At 36.2% G+C, this 17,144-nt stretch overlaps 1 pseudogene; it reads left to right on the top strand.

Annotated features, from left to right (window-relative positions):
* Positions 1 to 16,664, top strand: part of LOC113200562 (citrate synthase, mitochondrial-like) — a 63,711-nt pseudogene extending 47,047 nt beyond the window's left edge.
* Positions 16,665 to 17,144: the final 480 nt, after the last annotated feature.

Genomic DNA, 17,144 nt, shown 5'->3' with positions numbered 1-17,144 from the left:
TCTGAAATCCATGAAAAATCCAGTCTGACAAGAAATGAGAAGCTCTCCCTATTCATGAGTGGACTATGGAAATAACTGATATGCCAAAGGTGAAAAGAGCCCTGGATGACTGTGGGAACACTAAGAAGCATTAAGCAACAGAATGTCTGTGTTCCTCTCCTTTAGCAAACCAACAGATGCATGCCATCCTGGCTTCCAGGGATAGCCAGTCTATCTGATTGATCCACCAATATTCTTGGCCCCTATGCATCATCACCTCTGGAAACAAAACATGGCCATGAATCCCAGTTTGGGAGACTATAATCTAGAATCCCTTCCCTCCAGGTTTTTGGTATTCTTGCAATGACTCTATACTGTCAGTACTTCACGATTTATGGTACCAGAAATCCGTGAGATTGTGAGGCTCACTGTTGTCCAGAAATTCTGTACCCAGTACTGTGTCCATTGCTATCAGAATCAAGTTTCTTTCTTAGACCTATTCTGATCTAGATTCACCTGGAGTTTCCCACATCCCTATGAATTTGGTATACACACTGCTGATTTGTCTGCACAGCTTCCCCCCCCCCCTCAGGGGAAGTTAAAGGACCCACAGGTTTTTCCATGGCACTGCTACTCTCTGACTCTAGCTCATGGAACCTATTACTTAGACTGTCCCAGTATGCCATGCTGCTCAGATTGTGAATTATGACATACAAGTGAGAGAATATTAGAACTTGAAGGAATCATACAGATCATTTGATCCAGTGATTCCCAACTTTTTCTCTGAACCACATGTCTGAGGTAAAAGTACAAGCAATAGCAAGGTATACTTTCTTCTTACAGACAAGATCTCATTTAACCTTAATTACCTCCTGAAAGGCCTATCTCCAAATATAGTCACAATTGGGGATTAGGGCGTCAACATGAATGAGAGGGATGAGGGTCAGTCCACAGTAGGCACTCAGTTTTCTTTTTCAATATAATACACTAGCTTCACTTCTTTTCTTGAAAGTTATCTTGTGTGCTCACAGAAGACAGACAAAAAAGAATTAGTGTTTGTCAGGGTAACAACGGTGCCACTGTGATGCAATGTGCACTGTGCGACTAATAGGCTTATCGGTCTTCAGGGAACATGTAATACCTGAATTCACCTCCTATTCTATATAAAATGCAATACAGAGGAAGGACTTAGCCACTCTTCATCTTCTCATGACAACAGACTCTGCATTGAACAAATCAATTATTAACAACTTCCAGCCTACTCATAATTTTGTTCAGGCCTTGCTATCAGTGGATAGATGGGTTTTATTCTCCTCTTTGGCATTTTGCAGCTTTCTTACATATGGTTACGTTGAGACATGTATATCAAATCTAGATCAATGAATTGTTGATATCTGACACAAAAGAAAAGTGAAAATGTTATGAAGGTCATATGTAAATGCTAGATTAAATATCTCCTTTGGACATTAAAGCTATTAACTATGTTAATTTAGCTAAACTCTTTACATATTTTCTTTCTTTTTCATTAAAATTTTTAGTTCTGAAAAGTGGCAGAATAGCCCACCCTAAAATATCCCACTCTAGCATAAGAATTATTTTGAGCTAAAGGCACTTGAAAAACAGTACATACATAAATGACACTTTGACCTCTACTTTTCTCCATGTACCTGGAAAAAAGAAACATTCTTATCACCAGAGGCCAAGAAGTCCACGCCAAGAAAGCTGTACAATCAGACTTTGTTAATATAACCCTTTCTTCACCTCTCCATATGTTTTAGTTAACTTTTACTCTGTTCCACTTTTTGTTCAACTACTATATAAGCATTTGGGTTATGCCACTTCTTTGGGTCTTCATTTTCTTTGTAGGAATTTTTTCACATAAAATAAAACCTGTATGCTTTTCTCCTGTTAATCTGTCATGTCAGCTTAATTCTCAGACCCAAAAACCCTAAGAATGTAGTTTTGCCTTTTCTGCAATGGAAAAAGGTTATATAATATTTTTTAAAAAAATAACTGAGCAATATAAAATTAAAAAGTTAAAATCTTACCTAACCTAGCCTTACCTGCCTTACTCCCACACACTATACGTAATTATTATTAATGGTCTGATGTGTTTTCTTCCAGATCTTTCACTAAGTACACACTATCATAAGCACATAGGTACACACAGACTGTTATTTTTTAAAATTGAATGGTACTGGCCAGCCTCAGCAACTTTGTGAGACCTTAAGCAACTACTAATGAGACCCCATCTCAAAAAAGAAAAGAAAGACTGGGGATATAGCTCAGTGGTAAAGCATTCCTGGATTCAATTCCTGGTACAAACAAAAAGTTGGGTTATACTATGTTTATGCATGTAATTTACTTCTCAAACATATCATGAGAAAAGAGGCAGATATATGAAATGATAACTGCAACATGTTAATAACTGTTAAAGCTGGATAATGGATAGATATATGGAGATTAAAATTTTTTTTAATTAAAAGATTAAAGATGAGTTTTCCAGATTCTCCCATTTCTTGATTTTAAAGTATCACAAACATAGGACTGGGGTTTTAGCTCAGTGGTAGAGTGCTTGACCAGCATGCATAAGCCCCTGGGTTCGATCCTCAGCACCACATAAAGTTTAATAAATAAAGGTATTGTATCCATCCTCAACTACAAAAAAAATATTTTTAAAAAATCAGAAACATCATTCAATGTGAGAGAGTACAAGATTTAGATTTTTTTCTGTGATCATATAGCACTTCAGAGTAAGAATATGCTATACTTTCTATTCCTCTATTAATGAATGTTTTGTCCCCACTTTATTTTTTCTCATTTACAAATTATGCTGCAATTCATTCTTCATTTACCTATTAATTCACTCAAAAATATTTTTTGACCATAGATAGATGAGGGGTTACCATATCTCGATGAGGGTTTATACTATGTTAGGCACTGGAATTTCATTCATTGTTTTCCCTATGTGTACATAGAAATTATCTAGATTTTACTCTGTAAAGTGGGAACTATATTAATATTTACTTTATTTTCTGGTGCCGTAATAAGTTAATCAGTTCTAGTAATTTCAATGTATGAATTAAACACATCAGGTGTTTTTTGTTGTTCTTGGTGGTTTTTTTTTTTTTTTCCCAAGGTGGAGAGTCACTATATTGCCCAGACTGATCTCAAACTCCTGGCTCAAGAGATTCTTCTGCCTCAGACTCCCCAGTATCTTTGACTATAGATCATGCCACAGTGCCCTGCTAAACATGTAATTATTTTTAATAGAAATGATGTCCTATTGTACAATACAATTTACTGGGATAACTGAGTTTTCCATATGTTATGTAAATTATGCCTACCATGCCTCCTTTTTGCCACCAAATCCAAACTCTAAATCAAGAGACAGTGGACCATTAGGGTCAATTCTAATCTAGGAAAAAGGCATTGAAGAGATTTATAAACCAAGAATATTGGACTTGATACCACCACATCTACTAATTCATGCCTCTGAGATTTTACCTAAATTTAGTGATTTTTCTATTTTGTTCATTCTCCTGATTCTAATCTTGATCACTTTTCCAGGTGGAGAATCTTTTTATCAAATTTATTGTTGATTCTAGTGGTTGGTCTCTATGGCTGCCGACCTTTTGAATTTGCTATCCAATGTATTCCAGAATTCAATTTTAATTATTCCACAAACCTCTTAAAGCACTGGTTTGCCTGCTTTTCAACTATTCCTGAAATTAATCCTGTTGGATTTTCCAGATCTCTTAAATGTCTTTAAAATGTTGTTCTGCCTACTGCTCTGGACTTCTTCCCATCCTCCTGGTGATGCCATTGCATGTGTTATTGTTGGGCCTGATACTATCTTGCAAATCTGATTCTAGGTTTGTGTAACCTCTCATCTAGCTAAAGTCTAGATCCATAATCAAACAAGTGCTCAAAAGACCATTCTCTTTACAACTCAAAAAGTTTCATAACATGTTTCTAGAAATGAAATGAAAGTATAAAGAAAGAGCTGTTTTGAAGAAAGTTCAGATGAAGTTGGGGAAAAAAATCTGATCTATAAAAAGAGGTGACAGGTGTAAGTAATCTCCTAAGAATGGTTAAATATGAGTTTTCCAGAATAATTGCAACTGCATAGAGATTAAAAGATCATATTATTAGTAAATAATAAGTTCTACAAAGTCAAAATCCTTGACTAAATAAATTTTTTAAAGGAGCTATCAAAACATGATAACTTTAAAAGAAGCAATTGTGTGGAAATATTAAGTGACTCCTCTAAATAACTCCTACATAATAGATTAGAACTGGAATTACACATTATTTTAAATAGTAATGTTACTCTACATATCAAAATTTTTGGTATATAGCTATAAAGCCATATTCAGAGCAAAATTCAAACCTATAAATATTTACATTAATAAACAAGAAAAATCAAAAATTGATCAATTAAGCATTTATCTCAAGAAATCTTTAAAAATATTTTTAGTTGCTTATGGACACAATTTATTTATTTATTTATTTATTTATTTATTTATTTATTTATATGTGGTGCTGAGGTTTGAACCCAGTGCCTCATATGTTCTAGGCAAGCGCTCTACCACTGAGCCCAACCCCAGCCCCTCAAGAAATTTTTTAAAAAGAAAGTAGCATAAAGAAAAGTATTATACTATAATCAGAAATCAGAAGTCATAAAGGAGGTACTGACAGGTTTAACTACAAAATTTATTTTTAAACTCTAAAGTAAAATAAGACATAAATAAAAATAAAACACAACAGACAAGCTGGGGGAAAACATGCAACATAAGGCAGAAATATAATTATACACTTAGCACACACAAATAACTTTCAAGACAATAAAAATGAACAAACACTTAAGTAGAAAAACCAATGGGGAGCAAACAGAATTCACAGGACCAGAAACCAAGAAGCTTATAAGGATAAAAAAGATTCTTAACTTCAGTAACAATCAAAGAAATGCAATAAAAATTAAAAGAACATATTTTTTAACCTGTGAGACTAAGAAAGATTTAAAGGACAGATTTCTCCCAGAGCTGGCATGGGAATAGGCAAATTTGCATTCTCATCTGCTGTTGATAGAAGTGCAAATTTTATTTTGGAGAATTGATTTTTGACAATATGTTTTAAAATTTAAAACTTGTATACTTATTTGTTAAAAGTGATACCCAAGCAAATTCGTTTATCCTTCATACCTGCCAAAATTTCATTGAAGTAATAGAAAATACATAGAAGGAAGCTCTTTGCCTGATGGGGAAAGCATAAATAAGAAATCTGCAGCTCAAACTAAGGCCTGTGGCACCCCTGAGCATCACTCTCCCATTGGATTGTAGGGGAATCCAAGTTCGCAGTTAGCTAGAGTTGGAGCAAATCATGAAATAAGATAATTAATTATACTGTTTATATACAGAATACCTGGTTGAGACATTTGCACTCAAGTTAGGTATGATGGATTTCCAAATAAACTGGAAGACCAATAGGGAAGGCACTATAGAGTCCAAGAGGAAAGAGAAACAAAGCCCAATGCAGCTTTGCAACTCCACAACAAACACAAAGTTAAAAAGAAAGTGAACCAATATGCAGGGTGAAATATACTACCCACTCTGTGTCCACATTAAGTCTGTTTTGCAGCAAATGAGGAGCCTGCGCTTGGCTGGCCTTTTTCCATCTGGGCAGTTGGCACATACTTGGAAAAGAATCCTGTTAGCACATCCCGGCCCACTCTCCTATAGAACCCTGTCTCACCTCCTGGTCATCAGAAAAGGTATTGTGGAAGAGATCTTCAGAACTGTGGAGGGACCCTAGGCCTACCTAGGATCTGCAGTCCAGTCTGTCATTGAGATGTATGCATGAACAACCATGAGTCCTAAGACGCTCAGACCAAGAGCATGAAGATGAGTTTTAAGAGAAACAACTCCCTCTAGAAGAAATAGATGTTTCAGGAAGAGACTCTCTAAAAACTTCTAATTAATGTCTTCAAAAAGATTGGAAAATGCAAAGAATCTGAAAAAAAAATACAAGCTGCTACCAAAAAAAGTCAGTTAAAAAAAGAAACTGTTCTTGGAAATTTAAAAAAATGTTTATTACATAAGACTTATCTGAGGATTAAAAGAATGATTTGACATTAGCAAATCTCTTTGTGGTATACATGATTAATAGATTAAAAGAAATGCACTTATTTCACTAGAAAATGTTTAGATAAAATTCAGAAGTGAGGGGCTGGGGATGTGGCTCAAGCGGTAGCGCACTCGCCTGGCATGCGTGCGGCCCGGGTTCGATCCTCAGCACCACATACCAACAAGGATGTTGTGTCCGCCGAGAATTAAAAAATAAATATTAAAAATTCTCTCTCTCTCTCTCTCTCTCCTCTCTCACTCTCTCTTAAAAAAAATTCAGAAGTGATTTCTCATTAAAAATTATTGACCTAAGAATATAAAGAAAAAAGGTAAAACTCTAAGCACTGACATGAGAAAATGCCTAAGATATATTGTTAAGTAGAGTTATGAATCAGAATGTAAAGTATGATCCTGGAGATCAGAGTTTCTCAACCTCAGGACCATTTGCATTCTAGCCAGATAATTATTTGCTGTGGGGATTGTCTTATGTCTTGCAGGATGTTTATCATCATCCTGGCCCTAACATATTAGATGCCACTTGTACTGCACTCCGAGTAGCACTCCTCCCATCCAAGGCTGTGACAATCAAAATTATCTCCAGACATCACCACATGCCCAGTAGAGGCAAAATTGCCCTGGGCTGGAAATCACCAATATAGATGTAGAGATTAATATGAACCTATTTCCATAATATACCACAATATCACTGTGGTGTGGTATTACAGAGTTTGAATCCCATATATTATTTGGAAAAAATAATATATATACTTATATTCATAACCGCACACAAACAAAATCACTAATATTTAGATGGATTTTTAACAATTGAGATATGATTCATATCACTGTCATTTTAAACAGGTTTACTAAACAGGAAACCCAGGGAACCATATCATTACAGGGGATCTGAATTTTATCAAATCTCTACCTTATATACAATCTCATGGAAGATTCAAAAACTCTGGGAAGAATGACAATTATATGGACCTTTTAAAATGCTGGATAATTATTACCCAAGTAAATTATTTATATTTTCTTTTTCTTCTATGTAAAATCTACATTTCTTAAAATGTAAGGAAGGAAGACATACACAGATTTAGATACAGTCAACCCTCTGTATCCATGGGTTACATATGCATAGATTCCACCAGCCAAAGGTTGAAACTATTCTGGAAAAAACATTTCATCTATACTGAACATGTACAAACTTCTTTCTTGTCATTATTCCCTAAACAATACATTAAAACAACTATTTACATAGCATTTGCATTGTGTTAGTTATTATAAATAATCTAGTAATGATACAAAGTGAATGAAAGGATATGCACAGCTTATATGCAAGTACTGTGCCATTTTATATAAGGGACTTGAGTATATTCACAGATTTTGGTACTTGCAGGAATCCTGAAATCAAACTTGTGTGGATATGAGGAACAATTGTACTTCATAGCAATTATTAACAATATCACCAAAAAAAATCTGAGGGGATAAAAGAATGAAGCATACTCATTGTACCCATTGTAAGAACTGGTTGTAAATAAAATCAGAATGTTATTCTGAGTTTAAAGGTAAGAATTCAAACTCTGGGTGATAGAAACCAGCTTGGGCAAACAGAATTGCTTTTCAGAGAAGGAATAGAAATAACTGCCAAGAAAACATGCTTACAGCATTTTGTGTGAGACTTGTGTTCTGAAAGGTTTCAATATGAGATATACGTTCCTACAAGTTTCACCTTTAATTTGAAGAATACCCACTACAGTGAAAGCAAGACAATGCTTGTTGAAAAGCTAATCAGAAGATACATTATTGAGTTATCTCTTACCTTCTCCTTAAATTTCCATTCATTGTTCAGGTCTCCTTTTCTTCTTAGGTGTTTGGTCTGCACATTTTTTTCAGTAATTTGTGAGTTGTACTATGAAGAATCAATCAATAAATCAAAATATCTATTGAGTACCATATGTACTCCCGTGGGACAAAAAAAAATTAATTCAGCTCACCACAATAGTTCAAGTAAGCCTCTTACCAAATAGGTAAAAAAAAACAACCTATTTGTACATTTTACATATAAAGAAATTTTGTGCTAAAACTTTAGTAGATCTTTTGTATTATTTTATCTTAGTTTTATAGGTAAGAAGATAACATGCTTCTAAAATTAATAAATTTATATTTTAACCTATTTTTTGACATAAAATTCACATACCATAAAATTCACCTGGTAGCTTCTGATATATTCAGTATGTGGTGCAACTACCAATACTAATCCCAGAACATTTTTTCACCACCCACAAAGAAACCTATATCTACTAGCAATCGTTCACCACCTTCTTCTTATACAGCCTCTGACAACCACTAACTTACTTTGCCTCTGTACATTTGTCCATTCTGGACATTTCATATAAATGGAATCACATAACATATGGTCTTTGGTGTCTGGCTTTTCACTTAGCATGTTTTCCAGGACCATTCATATTGTAGCAATGGATCAGAACTTAATTTCTTTTTATGACCATATAGTATTCCATATACTACATTCGTTTGTCAGATGATAGACCTTTGGATTGTTTCCACTTCTGAATAATAGTGCACTTTTTAACTCTTTTGAGGAACTGCCAGAGTACTTTCAACAGCACCTACATAATTTTACATTATAACCAGGAAATTTTATCATTAACATGATATTTCCCCAACTGCCTGATACACTTCTGACATATTTTTCCTCTGTGTTTAGGTTGCATTTTCTCTGAATGCCTACAAGCACAGGAATTCTGATAAATATTGGTCTGGTTACAACAACTAAATCATACTACAACTTCTCAACATGTATACCATAAACAGAAGTGACTGCAAAACATAAAAGCGTATCCCTTAAACTAAAATAAATTTATCCTTAATTCAAGAACCCACAGCCACATCTTATGATTGCCCACAATCATTTCAACAATATCCATTACATGTTGGGATGTGAAAGGGGGAGAACTGAAGTTGATTCAATAGTCTTAGCCAACTGCATTTAAAACAGGTGACTGTTGCATATTTCAATCAAAACATATGGCCATGTGAGCACATTGCTATGGCCTCTTTCAGAATCTTGGAAGAGGTTATTGAAATTAGGACCCTAAGACAAGCTTCATTAGCTTTACAGTAAACCTGCCTCTATGTATTTCATAGGCCAATTGTAATGGTTTATGAAGCAACATGTTAACTATCAACTTTTGCAATGTATTCATAGAGGTCCAACACATCAGAACACCTCCTTTTAATTATCATAAAAGTGATTACATCTCAGTGACTGTATCTTTTTTAATGGAAAAAAATTATAACACTCATATTGGAGTAATCTTGATGTTTTTCCCTCCCGTAAAATGTATATGAACATGATTATTTCAATTTTTTTCTTTCATAAGAAGCTTAGTATATGATATGATGTGCAGGATGTCCTGTGTTCAACCCCCAGTACAGCAAAAAAAAAGGGGGGGAAGTAGCAGCAGCAATTTTTATTAATAGAATGTATTAAAGTGTTATGACAGTACTTTAAATATTTAGAATTCCGTGTAAAAATATCAAATTATCTACTACTGGCCCAAAAAAGAGATCCTTCTTGATGGATCTATTTCTTTCAAATGTTTTTAGGCAAGAAAATTCTTCATTCTAAAGAAAAGAGAATGAGTTGAGATTTTATTGAGCTTTTCTTTTATACTGATTTGTCTTAATTCTGTATATATTGGCACAGGTAGGTTAGGAGTGGTACAGCTCTACTCTCAAGTAGAAAGCTGGAGGTATGGATTTTTTTTTTTTTCCAAGTTAAAAAGCTTGCTTTCTTCACCTCTTCTTTACGAATGCTCTCTAGAGTACTGTGTGCACAGGTGCCCTCTACTGGATGGAATAACAATTTGCGGGAGTTCACTGGAATTAATTTACTCATTCTCTTAACTTTCAATAAATATTTTTACTATATTGGGCACTGTGCTTAGCTTCAGGGATACAGAGATGGTGAAAACACATTGTTTGCCCTCAAATAGCTCACAGAAAAGTCAGGGAAGTAAGAAAATCAGTAATTGCCATACAGAGTGTTAAATGCTATGATAATGGTAAGCACAGATGTTTTAGGTTTAAGGAAACTAAAGAAACATGATGACAAAATGTAATGTGTTATGGATTGGCTCTTACATTGAAAAAATGTTTTACTTGAGAATTACTGGAACAACTGGTGAACTGTGATTATGACTAACTATAAGACATTGTAGTATGGTTATGTAAGGGAAAAAACATTGCTTTCAGGAGATAAAAGCTCAAGGGAAAAAGAGTCATATTGACTCTTTTTATGTAATTTAATCTCATGTTTCCACAATAGTAATAACAATGTGTAGTGTGTGTGTATCAAGAGACGAATAGAGGATAAGAATGTATAGATACTCTGTTAAAGCAAACATGTCAAAATGTTAACAACTGGTGAGTCCAGATGAAAATACATAGAAGTTCAAGACATTCTTGAGAATTTGGAGGCTTTGAAAAATGTCTTTCAAAATGGAAGATTCAAAATGAAATAAAACTGAATTGGAGGCATTCGGAACAAACTTGAAAAGATCTCAGATTGCAGAGAAAAAGTGAACAAAGAGAAAATGATAAATAGAAAACATAAAAAATGAAAGAGAACAAAATATTTATGTAGCTGTTTTACTGAAGAAGAACAAACAACATACGTGTTGTGATGAACAGGCATAGAATAAAACTTCATGATTGCAGGAAAGTTATTAGCTTGCAGGCAAAAGGGTCCACCAGTTATCAGGCAAAATTAATTTTAAAAAGAGGTCAATACTGTATTTGATAATTTTAAAAGAAGTAAAAATATAGAATTAATTCTGAATAACATCCTTAACTATAATTAAAAATAGAAGGAAACAATAGCTATTGACAAAGGAAAAAAATAAATAATTTAATATAAAGTTTTGATCTGAAATTTCAGATGGTATCAATAACTGGAATGAAAATTATGCTAATTTTATTAAGAATTAGGGAATCAATAGATGCTGATTTCATTTGAGTAACTATGTTTTATTTAGTTCATAAAAATATTTATACTTGACAAAGCACTAAAAGAAAACAAAAGAAAATATACCCCCATATCAAAAGATATGAAACAAAAGAAACAGCAGATGCATGAAAAGCAGCATAAAACAAAATGAGTAATGTCAATTATACCTATGCAGGTTTTGCATTTCTTTTAAATAATGAAATAACATCTAATTATACACTGTTTAACATAAACACATATAAACTAAATGACAAAAAAGTTAAAAAGCAAAAGTTTGGTCAAAGAAACAATGCAAATTCTAGAGAAGGGGATAGCATTAATAATACTGGTTAAAGTACATTTTGATGGAGGGTAAAAAACATTAAAATGTGATAAAGAGATTTAATAAAAGATCCAACATACACAAAAAATGATTTAGCCTCAGGTATATCAAAAAAGTGGTTACAAATTCAAGAAGAAATGGATTGAAACATTTCTCTGACACTTGGAAAGATCAAAAGACAAAAGATGAAGTAGGCAAACAATAATTATTTGAATAATGTAACAATAAAACAGATAAAATATGTGTATGCTAGATTTCATATGCTACACAAAACAATGGGACTATTAACACAGTTAAATTAACCCCAGTCTATTCTTAAAAGAAAAATTGAAAGATCACAGTTTCTGACCACCTCATAATTAATCTGGAAGGTGAGAACAGGAAAAAATACCTTTCTATAACACTTGAAAATTTAAAAGTCTTTTCCAAAATGACGCTTGACACAAAAAAGAAATTAATGCAAATACTAATTATGTTAAATAACAATAATGAAAACACTATTTATAAAAACTCATAGGTTGAAGCCATTGTATGACCTCAGAGGCAAAGTCATGTCTTAAAAAAGTTTTTTTTTTGAGAAATTAAATGAAAATAAACTAAGCAACCAATTCAAGAATATAATTAAAGAATAAAGTTTTAAGAAAATAAGAACAGAAAATTAATGTTTTAAAAAATAAAAATGGCAGGTCATTATGTTTCTTTCAGAATTTTAAAAAATAGGGATAAAATAAATAGTGGGCACAGTGTTTTCTCAGTGACTCTGGAGGCTGAGACAGAGAATTACAAGTTTGAGGCCAGCCTCAGCAACTTAGTGAGGCTCTAAGCAACTTAGTGAGACCCTGTCTCAAAACTGCAGCAGTCTAGGGGCTGGGGATGTGGCTCAAGCGGTAGCGCGCTCGCCTGGCATGCCTGTGGCCCGGGTTCGATCCTCAGCACCACATACCAACAAATATTTAAAAAATTCAAAAAAAAATTGCCAGCAGTCTGGCTGGGCACAAATAACCGGGGTCACGAGCCACTTGTAGGTTCAAATAGGAACTACTTTATTGCCAGTTCCCAATGGGAACTCTCCAGAACTCCACAGAAACTCCGTGAGAACCAACGGGAACTCCACAAGAACTCAAAAGTAGCGGGCACCCAAGATAGCAGGAGCCGCCTTATTGCCAGACAGCAGAGGTTATATACACAACTGAATACACAGCTTACCCCAATCCAGCATCATCCAGTTACAGCAATCAGTCATTATCTTAATAATTATGCACAGCTTAACTTAATTATCATCATCTTAATGGCTCCCTGGTGTTACTTCTCAACCACTCTTTCTGGCAAAATGCCAGGTGCCATCTTGACTTGGTTGTGGCTCTCAACACAAAATAAAAATGAAAAGGGCTGGGGATGTGGCTCAGTGGTTTGGTACAGTTTTATAGTATTGTTCATGAAATAACTTTTTTTTTTCAGTTTCCTTTTGGCACTTGATCTTGGTCCTTTTATTTACAATACTCTCCACTTTCTACAGGGGATACAATCCAAGCCCTCCAATGAATTCCTGAAACCACAGATAGAACTGAAATCCATATATGCTATGTTTTTTCCTATACATACTGTTATGGGTTGGACATGAGTTGTCCCCCAAAGCTCCTGTGTTAATGCAGGAATATTCAGAGGTAAAATCATTGGACTGTGAGAGCTGTAACTTAATCAGTTCTTCCTAGTTTGCATGGAGTGACTAGGTGTTAACTGTATGCAGGTGAAGAGTGGCTGGAGAAGGTGGCTCATTGGGAGGGGGGGCGGGTCCCTTGAAGAGGTCATCTTCCCTAAAGCCCTTCTGTTTCCTGGGTGCCATGTTCTTCTACCATGCCCTTCTGCCATGGTGTTCTGCCTCTACTTGAGCCTAGAGCAATGGAGTTGGTAGACCCAAGACTAAACCTCAGGGACTGTGAGCCAAAATAAACCTTCCCTCCTCTAAGTTCTCAAGTATTTTGGTCACAGCAATGAAAAGCTAACGCCCATATGTACCTATGATAAAGTTTAACTTTATAATTTAAGCACAATAAGAGATCAACAATGATAATGATGAAATAGAACAATTATAACATACTATAATAAGCTTTATGTAAATGTTACCTCTCTCCTAAAATATCTTATTGTGCTGTACTTAACCCTCTTCTTATGATGTGAGATGAAGCACTTCTTTCTTATATGATGAGATGAACTGAAGTGAATAACAGGCATTTTGACACAGCTTTAGGCTTCTATTGATGTTTGGATGATCCACTAACATCAATCCGTGATGATGCCATGTGGTTAACATGTAGTGTGTATATGTTGGACAAATAAATAATCATGACTCAGGCAGGAGGCAGGACAGTCCTAGATTTTATCATGCTACTCAGAATGGTGGGCAATTTAAAACTTACAAATTGTTCATTTCTGGAATTTTCCATATCATATTTTCAGACCAATGTTGACTGTGGGTGACTGAAACTGAGAAAAGTGAAACCTTGGACAAGGTGGGATGGCTATATTTTTTTTAAATAACATCTGGTTTTTCCCTGCTAGAAACAAATGACACATATTCATTGTGGAAAGTTTAGAAGTTACAGAAAAACACAAAAAAGAAAACAAAAATGATCTAAAATCTTATAAAAAACACTGATGACAATTTCCTCCCTCTTAAAGGTAACCACAATCCTAACTTTCATAGAAATAACTCCACTTTTCTCTACACTTTAACCTTATAAATGTGCATTCCCTAAATATAAGTTTGAGTTTGTAGGGTTTTTGTTGTTGTTGTATGTTTGTCTTGCTGCTCCAGGGAACAAACCCAGAGCCTCACACATGCTGTGTGTTCTATCACTGAGCTACATTCCCGGTCATAGGTTTTCCTATCTTTTAAACTTTATGTAAATGGGAACTCCCAATATGTGTTCCTTTCCTTCTGACTCCTTACCTTCAATATTGCTTTTGAAATCCATTCTCTCTTTCTCTCTCGAGCGCCATTAACTGTAGTTTATTCTATTTACATTGCTTATACTATTGCAGTGGATGAATAAACTACAATTTTTGTTGATGGATATTCAAGTTGTTCCCAATATCTGGCTATTATGAATAGTGTTGCTATGAAATTCTTATAGTGTAACTTTGGGGTAAAATCTTTGGAGTACCATTACTAGATACCCTGATTCTTAGGTTTAAAAGAGGAATAATGGTCAATGAAAAAAAAATGAGAAATCTTGACTTTTTATTTATTGACAAAATAGATTATTAACAGGAATAATAAAAGCCATATAGAGTAAAACTGGATATGAAGTTTTTAAAAATTATCAACAGTTTATTGGATTAAAAAAATGAATTAGTTCTTAGTGAATTCTCTTGTAGGTGGTGGGGGAATATTAAAACCTGATGAAAGTTATGTATTCTCTTCCCACTAACTGAACCTGAGAGTGAAAGAACATTTCCATTTTCATACCCTTTTATGATATTCACTGATCCCTGAAACTGTCCCTTTCAATCCAGGTAAAAACAGAATAAAACTTTGCTATGGAGTGAATTTTTAAAACAGTATCTCATGACATGCTACATTCAAGTGGTAAAATAGTGTTAAAACTTGCCTTATTAAAAATAATTACTGAAAAGTGTAATTGTGCATCTTCTGGGCTTCTTGCCCTAACCACTCCCCCCCACACACACAAAAGAGAAAGAAGACTCTCAGGTCAGCAATTGTGAAATTAAGTCTAACTGACTGCATCTGGATTCAATGATCTACATTGGTCCTCAAAGTAGGCTGTAATGGGTTGTGCTACTAAGTAGAATTAGTTTGCTGAATGCAAAAGAGTCTTTTACAGTGTCATAGCCAAACCGTTGTTTACAAGCAGCTCAATTCACAATAGCGAAAGTATGGAACCAACCCAGATGCTCTCCAACAGATGAATGGATAAAGAAAATGGGTTACATATACACAATAGAATATTACTCAGCCTTAAAGAAGAATGAACCTTTGGCATTTGCGGATAAATGGATGGAGCTGGAGAATATCATGCCAAGCGAAATAAGCCAATCCTCAAAACCAAAACCTAATGTTTTCCGATGCATGATGCTAATTCACATTAAGGGGGAGGGGTGGCTAGAGAAAAATAGAGGTACTTTGGATTAGCAGAGAGGATTGAGAGGGGGTATAGAGGTAGGAAGGATAGTAAAATGAATCAGACATTACCCTGTTTACATTATTAGGTGTAATTCTACATCGTGTACAACTAGAAGAATGAGAAGTTATACTCCATTTATGTATGATGTGTCAAAATTCATTCTACTGTCATGTATAATTAATTAGAAAAAAAAAATGGTGCTTTGGATCTCTGAAACTATTGGTAGCTAGCTCCAACCTGAAACCTAAACTAAGGGAGTTGGCCACTAAGAGTGGAATATAAAAGACCTCCCCAAACTTCCAAGTCCATTGGAATTAAATTATAAAATTGTCTCAAAATGTAGCAGAATAGCTGCTTCCTAAAAATTCAAAAGGCTTGGAGGCCTATTTAAGCAAGGCATGCCCTCTTCTGACTAGGGTAGACAACCCAGGCCTCCCTTTGAGTTGAAAGCTTATGTCATTCATTCTAGACATTCAACAAAATGTTCCCTGAAGGTCTACTTTATCCACATGGAGTATGCCCTGAACACCCAGTTCACCTAGGGACACTGAAAAGGAGTATGCAGATGATTCCTACCCAGCCCCCAACTCCAGGTTTCCAGGCCGCCCCTGGTAGACATTTTGCTGCAGGTGGAGTGGCGCAGGCGCAAATGAAACGCCCCTTGGCTCCGCCTACTTCATAGGCACCCGAGGCCTAGGGAGGCAGCTTTGTTCCTGAAGTTTCCAGGGAAGTCGAGGGCGTCGTGCTGCTCGCTGGGAACAACTAGCTTCAGAGGCCCTGAAAGGGTAAAGACCACTACTCAAGGTTTGTGGGGAATATGGTGACTAGGGGAAAAAAGTTTACAAGCTATCAAAGTTTCTCATAAATTAGAGGGAATAACAGAAGAATTCGAATTATAATGAAGTTCAGAGATTCTTCTTCTGAGCCCCCATCCCCCTTATAATTTCAGACCGGATCTCGTTCTGGCGTCGCACTCCTGGGATACTCCCGCTTCAGCCCCCCGTGTGCTCCCTCAGGCGTTCGGCTTCAGGGCTTCGTCAACTAGTCCTAAGGCGGCCTAGGAGCCAGCCTCGGCACCCCGACACTGAGCGTGAAGTACCACCCGGTTCCCACGCACACACCCCGCCACCTGCGGGCCCCCCCCTAAGAGCCACTGCGGGGGCGTCACTTTTCCACTTGCCGCTGGAGGGTGCAGTCCTTTGAAGTGGCCTGGACCCGGTGTCTCCGAGCTTCGGCGCTTGGTGGGCGGGGACAGCGGGGCGCCCTCGGAACCCTCGGGGCTGGCTGCTCGTTGTCGGGCACCCGGAGCGTTCCAGCTGCTCTCGCTGGGCGCCGCCCCCGGCAGGCTGCCGGCGGGCGCTGGGCGTGGCTTCCCCGAGTGGCGGCCCACACCCCGGGGCAACTCGGGACTCTGAGATTCTGAGCGAGGAGGCTTGGAACGCTGCTGGGGTGACCGCGGCTTCCCCGCGCTGCGAGGTGCTGAGCCGCCCGGGCCACCCGGGCTGCCCGCGCGCCGCGTCCTCGCTGAGCAGAGCTCGCGC

This window comes from Urocitellus parryii, chromosome 14 (assembly GCF_045843805.1).
Source record: "Urocitellus parryii isolate mUroPar1 chromosome 14, mUroPar1.hap1, whole genome shotgun sequence".
Taxonomy (NCBI): domain Eukaryota; kingdom Metazoa; phylum Chordata; class Mammalia; order Rodentia; family Sciuridae; genus Urocitellus; species Urocitellus parryii.
The sequence above is the reverse complement of the archived record's forward strand: the minus strand, read 5'-3'. Positions and strand labels throughout refer to the sequence as shown.